We start from the raw sequence: 9,346 nt of genomic DNA on the forward strand, positions 1-9,346 counted from the left end.
GCTAGTTACTCTCCATTCATCCATTTATCCATGGATTTTTTATCTGTGGATTTGTCTCAGTGCGAATGGGGTGGGGGTGCTGAAAGTCACACATACCTTTGCCCTGAGCTGGCATCTCGATCCTTTCCAAGCAGCCTAAAACACTGCAAAAAGGCTCTGCCTTGCCCAGGCAGGGAAATAGCTCTGGAGCTATGGAAGAGGCTCCCTTTGCAAAGGAATAGTAACATTCCTGGAGCCCCTGAGCCAGCCAAGGCTGAAGAGGGGAAGGGGGAACCAAAAACCTCTGTAGCCAGAACACCTACAAGCAAGGTAGAGCTCTCTCTCTCTCTCTCTCTCTCTCTCTCTCTCTCTCTCACACACACACACACACACACACACACACACACACACAGAGGCAGGTGCAGTAGCAACAGAGGGGATTGCTTTAAAAACCCCCACGAGTGTTTGCAGAGCCTTGGAGAGACAGGTGAGGGTGAACAGAAAGCTGGACTACAAGTCCCAGAATGCTCTGGGGCAGAGGAGTTTCCATGATGGCTGCAGCCAGGGAGGGCTGCAGGAGCAGCAGCAGCAACGAAGAGGAGGAGGAGGAGAACCTGCAGTGCTGTCAGGAGGCTGTGCTGTCTGGAGGCTGCCTGGGACACAGAGAACTCCCAAGCAAGCTCAGAATCCCACCTGTGAAAGGGGAAGGGGGAGAGGGGAGGGGATTGAGAACAGCTGCCTTAGTTTCCTTCCATCCAGAAGTGTCAGGCTGCAGCGTGTTTGCGTAACTCTATGGAATTTAGCATGATGCATTTTTTGTTAATCGCGCCGAGTCACAGAACGGAACTAATGCGGATAAATAGGCTGTACCTGTAATTGGAATCCATTAGATTCCATTATTCATTCTATCTAGTGGTTGAATATGGTATAGCGTCTAAACCAGTGCATTCTGGGGCAATAATGGAGGAGCAAAAAACCTGGAAATGGGTCTTTAAAGCTATTTTTCCACTGATTTGGTATCCACTGATTCTATCAATCAATCAATCAATCAATCAATCAGCGGGTAACAAGGTACGACCTGTATTCTATTTGTGTTTGTCTTCAGGTTTTAGGAATGGCAGCTTGGATAACCCTTAAAACCAAGGACAAGAACAAAAGCCCACATATATTTCTTGCTGCCTCTTTTATATTGTAATGCCTGAGTCATGGCGCCCAAAAGGAAGGCAGTCATAAAGCCGTAGCCATGTGGCAGTAGGAGAAGTAGGTAGCAAGGCAGTCGAGTAGAGCTCCATCTCTGTGCTTGCTGGGGTGGGGGTGGGAGTGGAGCAGATCTGAGCTCCAAACTGGCCAAATTTCATTCCAGGTTGGTTGGGTTTCTAGAGTTGCCTTTGCTTTTTGATAAGGAGCCCTTCATGCAATCTGCTCACAATTTTTCTCCATTTCTTCCCCCCCCTTACATCTGTACCCCCATCCATCCTCAAAGGCTGCAACTTGGGTGAGTAAGATTAGATAGAGACATGGTGGCTTGACCAAGAGTATCTAGTGAGCTTTCCTGGTGGAAATGGAGAGTGAAGTGTGGGTCTCTCAGGTCCAACTACAGTGGTACCTCGCATAACGAAATTAATCTGTTCCGCAAGTTGTTTCGTATTGCGAAAATTTCGTTTTGCGAAGCGCGTTTTCCCATAGGAATGCACTGAAATTTAATTAATGCGTTCCTATGGGCAAAAAAAGTCAGAACAAAGTCAAATTTGGTTTACAAAGTGTTTATTAAGTGCTCTTTAAAGGCATACATACTGTACAGAGGATTTCAAAAATTTCAAGCACAAAACTTCAACTTTTTAATTTTAAAAATTCGTCTTGCGAAGCACGGCCATAGGAAAAATTTGTCTTGCGAAGCACGGCCATAGAAAATTCGTCTTGCGAGTCACCAGAAAAAATCTCAAAAACACTTTTGTCTTGCGAGTTTTTCGGTGCCTGAGGAATTTGTTATGCGAGGTACCACTGTATTTTAAACCATTTCTGTTCAGCCACAGTTGCCTGAATCCTTAACACACTGGAGAAAATCCTGCTCTTCCTGTCTATTTTAAGTACTTCTTACACATGGCTTATGACAAATCCAGGCACATAAAGTTATTACACGGTGCATACCTGCCAGGTGCCAAATATGTATGAGCAGAATGAAACAGTTGATGTACAGGCCCTCCGGGATACTCCGAGAGAAGAACACAAGACTTTGGGATTGTGGAAGATAATTTAAAACATTACTTCAAAAGTACTGAAGTTTTCAAATGTACTGTATTACTTCAAATCTTAGTACTGAAGGTTTCACATAACCCTTTGAAGAAAAGCTCCTTTAACATTTTGGGGAATACAAAATATATACTGTATATTTATATGGCCAAGCATATGGAAGCACCTTGAAGAATTGAAACACTTTTGTCAAATGCAGTTTCACTTTTTTCCTCCTCCAGATACGTAGGAGGCAACAGAGTTGTCACTACAATACTAAATTGCCACTTATGTGGGGAACATTTTCAGTGGTTGCTGTGCTGTGGAAAAACGTTTACTCACGAATTATTGTCATCTGAGTATTTTTCACATTCCTTAGCACAGCAAAAATGTGGAATTTCTCCTAACTGAAGGAAGAGAAGGAAGGGAGAAGGCTGGGCTACACCTGACAAATGTGTTTCCCTTACAAATAACATATTTCCACCAAGACCTACTGCCAAGGCTTGGCAACAGCCATGCTTTTCGCTGCCAGTTACTCTGAAGGGGGTGAAGTGGCAGGCCAAATCTCCCCAAGTGGGTGACTGGCAATCCCAGCTATGTTATCTGTTGAACCTTGGCTTCACACAAGTGCTAGTAATTTAACTGATTTATTGACAAAGCTATATATGCAATTCTCTGACAGGGTTCCTAAAACAGGCCCACACAGGGTTTCTCTTAATATAAGGCAAAGGAGAATGCAGGAGGCTGGCCACTACTTAAGGTGACAATACACAGCTATCCACTGTGCCTGAACAGAACACATTTACTCCGTAAACATAAAAAGAGGTATCGTGTTGCTGGTGATGACTCTACTCACACTGGCATTAGGACATACCATAGTCTTCCCATTTGTTGGGCTTGAAACACAGAGCGTGTGTCACATGTCCAGTGCTGACCACAGGTTGTACTGGGCCCCATGGTGCCCCCACCTACCCCCTGATGGTGCATTGGGTGGTACCATTGCCACCAATATTGAGCTGGACCCTCTGATGACTGTGGGCCCTCAGCCTGTACCTAACATGGCCTACCCCGACACCATACATGAACATGTCCCAGTTGTGTCCATATCTAAGCTGTCTAATAGGAACGTTAGTTCTGCTGGTTGACTGTGTATTGGCTTCAGTTCATTCAGTTCAGCTTATACCTTTGTGGAAGTCAAAGCAAGTATGCTCACCATCATCTGCTTCTAGGTCACTCATGCCTCTTCCATCTGCTGGCAGGGATGGATCCCCATGTGTGGGTCTCAGCTCTTTGTGATTGCATCTGAATATCTCTCAATTCCTATTCTATATAAATACAATTTGGGCTGTTGTGTAGTCTCTGTTGTTACACCCAGTTTCTACTGGATCATTAGGACTTTTCATCATTATTTTGGAACCTCTTCCAAGGGTTTCATGGTTTTGCTTTTGGGTCATAGTAGGGCTTTTGTTTTTCCCATCCTTTGATCCATCTTCTACAGTGGTGAGTGGTTATCACAGACCATGTGTAATGGATCTTCCAGGCCTCCTTCTTGTCCTTTTGTAAAAGATCAAGACAGGAAGTCTCTTGAACTGGAATCTTTTTTCTGAGTTTGTGTGTGTTGTATCTTTGCAGTTTCAGAATCAGACATGAGGTGAGAGGTTTTCTTGGTATATTCTAACATAGCAGTTCTCAAACCGTGGGTCTGTGTCCCATGAGTGAATTGTGACCCAGTGTTTGGTGGGTTGCAAAACTGACAATGCAGATTAGGCTATGTGTATGAAGGGTTAATTGTGTTGGAGAAGGGTTAATGGTGTTGGAAAAGACTTTTGAGAGTCCCCTGGGCTGCAAGAAGATCAAATCAGTCAATCCTACAGGAAATCAACCCTGACTGTTCATTGGAAAAATAGATGCTGAAGCTTAAATATTTTGGTCATCTCACGAGAAGGGAGGACTCTTTAGAAAATACCCTGTCGATAGGAAAAATTGAAGGCAAAAGGAGAAGGGGAAGGCAGAGGATGAGATGGTTAGATAGTGTAACTGAAGCAATGAACATGAATTTGGACAAAATCTGGAAGTTATTGGTAGACAGGGAGACCTGGTATGCTGTGGTCCATGGGGTCACAAACAGTCAGACACAGCTTAACGACTGAACAACAACATGAAGGGTTGAAGAAGAAACAACCTTCTACTTGAAGGGAGCACGCTGCCCAATCACCATTATAGCCACAGAAGCTTGAACAGCTGGTAAAGTGAAACTTCTTTTTCAGGTGGGTCCTGATGCTAAAAGGTTTGGGAACCACTGTAAAATCTAGCAGTTTGTGGTCTGTTTCCACTGTAGGCAGCTGGAAGCACTCCTCAAAATGTTTTGTTTTGAAACACACTCTGAATGAACGACTAAAAATTGTTTTTGGCTTCCTGGTCCCATTGCAACCAGAAGGCTATACACATGCTGGTGATAATTTCTGACACCCTGCCACAATGGAAGGCAGTTCCTTCTCTAACTGGCAAAGTTCTGCTGAGTGCTCTTGAAGCATACGGGACCATAGCTCCTTCCTGCAGCCAGGCAGCTCCCACTGTTGATTGTAAGTCATATACTTGTAACATTAATTCTTTCTTGCCATCATAGTATTTTTGTTTTCATTAAACAGGCAAAATGTTATTCTCTGGCCACAGCTAACAGTGGGTTTTGGAGAGTGGGGTGGCATTTAAACTGAGGGAATTGGCACAAGTGTAAAAGATGAACCGTCGCCCCTTTGCAGCTTAACCTTGATCCAAAATATCTACCTCCCTGTACCCTGCTGTGGCTACTTTTGGAGAAAAAAAAATGGTTGGGAGTGCTAATCAATGAACTTTCACACTGAGTCTCACCCCAAGATTTTGTCCTAAATGTGACTGCCAGCTTACTCTCACCTCAGAGAAAAGACGAGTCCAACCGTTGCTCTAATAAACACATTATCCTCTAGTTTGTAGTCTTACTTGTCTCTGTATATTGTTCCTCTGAATTTCACCATACTTATTGCTTTTGCAAGATTACATTCTGTTCTTTTGGCTTTATGTGAGGAAAGGAGAGGGATAAGAATTGTGAAAGAGAACATCAGGATTGGGGATGGATAATCAAGCCAGTTTCCATTTGTCTATTGATTCCCCAGTGCCTTGTTCAGAAATATAAATGCTGGTGAGTGGAAGTGCCACACACAAGTTGAGGTGCACCAGCATTATTTATTTGGCAAAGTATTTATATCCACCTTTCTACCTCTGAAAAGGTCACCTTGTAAGGTGGCTTACAACTTTTAAAAAAAGTAAAATACAGTAATAAAGCTCTCAGGCTAGTTCGGGTCGCTATAGAAGCTGATCTCTCTGGCCTGGACACTTCTTTCCTGGGCATGCAGATCTTAAACAGCATCTGGGAAAGTGGGACTTCCACCTCACCTGACCCACCATAGGTTCCATAGTTTCCTTGCAACAAGTGATTATGAGCAGTATTTGTAAATAAAGCAGACTATTATGCAAAGACATCGTAATTCTCCAGGGCTCTCTCTGCCCAAGGAAGCCAGAATCCTGGTATAGTAGTGCTGTGCCCCTAGAACTTCTCACAAGCACTTAACAATAGTGTTGCAATAGAAAAGAGTCATCTGTACATTCTCTCTCTCTCTCTCCCCAACATTTGTGTTTTTCCTCATGTCTCCTCCCATTCCCCAAAGAGCATTGGTCTTTGTGGGAGATTCTCTCCTGCCTCTATTGCAACTGGTTCATGTATGTGTAGAATGCAGATCTGCCCTCAGAACCATAAGTAGCCCATGTGTTTTGCATGCTTCACTACTAGGGAGAGCAAATGTTTCATTATCTTGTTTCTCTTAAAATAACCCTGAAAGTCTTCTTCTGACGTTCTCAGACCCCCTCCTTCCCCTTTACCTGCTCTTGGTCTTCTTGTTTCCTTCAAACACAGCACAGGAGCAGGAAATAGGTGACATCCCCTATTGGTGACCAGGGCCTCTGAGAGGAATTTTATCAGGAGGTTGGTTGGCAACCTTCAGTCTGGAAAGACTATGGTATAAGCCTACAGCACCCAGGATTCCCAGGTGGTCTCCCATCCAAGTACTAACCAGGCCTGAGCCTGCTTAGCTTCTGAGATCAGATGAGATCTGGCATGCACAGGGTAACAGTTGCTGTATCAGGAGGTACAAAGTTTCTTTTGGACCTCTTTGCAAAGGGGGAGGGATAAAACAGAGCAGGGGAGGGTGGTGATGGGTGAGCAGAACAGGGGCAGGGAGGGGCGAAGCAGGGTGAGGAGAGGGTAGAGACAGCTGGAAAAGTCTTTGGAGCCCAGGTCTACCCACCCATGTGACATTAGTATCCCCAGTCATGGTAGTGTCCCCAGCATCCCATACAGACAACATGCCTGAGTAGATACGAAAATGTCAGACCCCAGGAAATTTCTGTGCCCCCTACTTTGGCTCCTGGGTCCCCCTTTTGACCCTGGGCCTGGGTACAAATTACCCTCTTTACCGCCCTCTCCTAGACCCTGTTGATGACATCCCCTATTGGTGGTGAGGGGGGTGGATAGAAAGGAAAGGAGCACCTTCTCTTAGAGACAGTATTGACACCCTTCTTGCCACCCAGTAGAGGCAGAATAAATCCATCCTAAACAATAAACACCAAAGACTGTGAAATGAATTTAAAAGAAATCCAGCTGCTTTTTAGTTGTCGGGTACAATGGTCTATTTTGGGCTTCTTGGGCATTTTGCCTACTGTTTTAAAGTGTAGAACAATTAGTCATTTATAAATGGCTGTACCACATTGGTGATGTTACAGCCATCCCCATGGCAACAGCCTGCCTCTCTGTGCGCACTGAAGCTGAGGAGAGGAAGTGTAGAGAGAACTTTTATCCCAAAAACGAGGGATCTGGCTTCTTCAGGAATTCTCAGAATGGTTTAGTTCATCCAGAGAGGCCGACACTTCTTCAGAGCCAGCCCAGTATGTTGATTCGGCATGTTAAAGCTCCAAAGGACCTTGCAATCTTTTAGGTTTATCTTCACAACTTCCCTGCTTAAATAGGTTGTCCCCATTTTTGCAGATGGGGAACTGAGGCTGGAAATTTAATTGCCGAGAAACTTGAGATTCAGTGATTACTCAGGCATGTGCAAGATTTCAGCACATAAGGTAAAGCAGGAATGCTGATGACAAGAGCCTGTTTTGATGACATTCTGCCTTTGTTTCTGTCTGAGAAAGTTTGCTGGGTCCAGATGCAAGCATTGTTTTCCCTCATTCTTTTTGGGAATAAGATGGATAATATGGAACTAAATGTTTGATGCTTATCACAAAGAAATGTGGCAAGTATGATTTGAGCATCTGTCTGGACAATCCTTACTTAATCTATGAAATGTTGTCAAAGTCTAGAAGTTTCTTCCCAAGAGGCTGGAGCTTTCTGGCTGTGTAATATCTGCAATTTAGCATCCTCTTTTGTATACTCATCAGTCAGGAAGCAACCATCTGATTGAGGTGGCTTGTTTTGTAAATGTCTTCTTGCTCTTATGGACTTTCCAAATGATTTTTTAAAAAAGATTTCTGTTACAGGTGCAGCCTATTTATCCACAGATTTATTCTCTGCAGATTTGTCTCAATGTGAATGGGGTGGGGGAACCGAAAGTCATACACACCTTTGCCTCCTTTGCTGGCATCTCCCTCCATTCCCAGGCTGCCCAAAACACTGCAAAAAGGTTCTGCCTTGCCCAGGCAGGGAAATAGCCCTGGAGCCCTAGAAGAGGTTCCCCTTGCAAAGGAACAGTAACACCCCTGGAGCCCCTGAGCCAGCAAAGAGGCTGAAGAGCAAAAGGGGGGGCCAAAAATCTCTGTAGCTGGAACACATGCAGCAAGGTGGAGCGCGCACGCACACACTCTCTCTCTCTCGCTCTCTCATACACACACATGGGCAGGTGTGGTAGCAAAAGAGGGGATTGCTTTAAAAAACCCAGGGAGTGTTTGCCAAATTCCCCCCCCCCCATTGAGATGGTGCAGGCAATCACCCACACAAGCAACCCCCCACCCCATGGTGCAAGCTATCAGGGACACAAGCAAGCCTTCCCACCAAGCAAAGCATGAGATATAGCCTACAATCCTCTCCACACTTTCCTGGAGTAAGCCCCATTGGCTACAATGGGGCTTACTTCTGAGTAGAAACGCATAGGGCTGGACTCTTAAAAGCTCAGCGGGACAGCTGCAATCTTCATGTCCCACAGATACGAAGGCAATTGCAGTGGAAACAACAGTGTTCCATGAGTGGGTATGTGGAGAGAAGCAGTTTTAGGAATCACAGCAGAGAACTGAAAACCTGGGCAGCAGCTTCTTGTGAGTATTAAAGAATTTTATGTACTGCTTTTCAACAAAAAAGTTCACCAAGTGGTTTACAGACAAAACCAAACGACTAAATGGCTCCCTGTCCCCAAGGGGCTCACACTCCAAAAAGATGCAGAAGAACCCCAGCAAACAGCCACTAGAAAAGACAGTGTGCTGGGATGAAAAGGGACAGTTAGTCTCCCTCTGTTAAATATAAAAGGAGCCCCCCTTGAAAAAGCACTTCTTTGCCCAGTTAGTAGGGTATGAGATAGCTGTCGAAATCAGATTGCACAGTGCTAAGTAAAACTTAGTTCATTTCACACTTTAATCTCCTATATGCCATCGTTTTACACAATTTGAAGCAGCAAATATTGTCCAGGGGTGCTTGTAAGGGAGGAGGTGCTCTTCAAGATGAACTGGACCCAGGCCATGTACAGGTTTAACGGTCAAACCCAGCAACACCTAGCATTGTGCTCAGAAGTTCACTGGCAGCCAGTACTGCTGAGCTAAAACCAGTGTTTGCAGGCCCTCTTAATCCCGCACTAACGGAAAGATGAGCAACAGCATCTGGCACCAGCTGTAGCTTCCAAACTGCCTTCAGAGTTAAGCGCATTACAGTAATCAATGTCACTGGAGCATAAACAATGGTGATGATGCTACACTGAAGGGATAGTGATGTAGGAAAGTGGTCTCGAATAAAAGAGGTCCTCAATGGATAAACATCTGTGCAAGAATTTGAGGTTATGTTTCATACTAGACTTCCAGGAGCCTTGCTTTAAATTCCTACATCCATGTTGGCACCCTT

The 9,346-nt window shown here is 44.7% G+C and overlaps 1 pseudogene; it reads right to left on the minus strand.

Moving 5' to 3' along the window:
- Nucleotides 1–6,263: 6,263 nt before the first annotated feature.
- On the minus strand, nucleotides 6,264–6,381 carry LOC136650290 (5S ribosomal RNA; annotated as a pseudogene).
- Between the last annotated feature and the right edge of the window lie 2,965 nt (nucleotides 6,382–9,346).

This window comes from Tiliqua scincoides, chromosome 4 (assembly GCF_035046505.1).
Source record: "Tiliqua scincoides isolate rTilSci1 chromosome 4, rTilSci1.hap2, whole genome shotgun sequence".
Classification (NCBI taxonomy): domain Eukaryota; kingdom Metazoa; phylum Chordata; class Lepidosauria; order Squamata; family Scincidae; genus Tiliqua; species Tiliqua scincoides.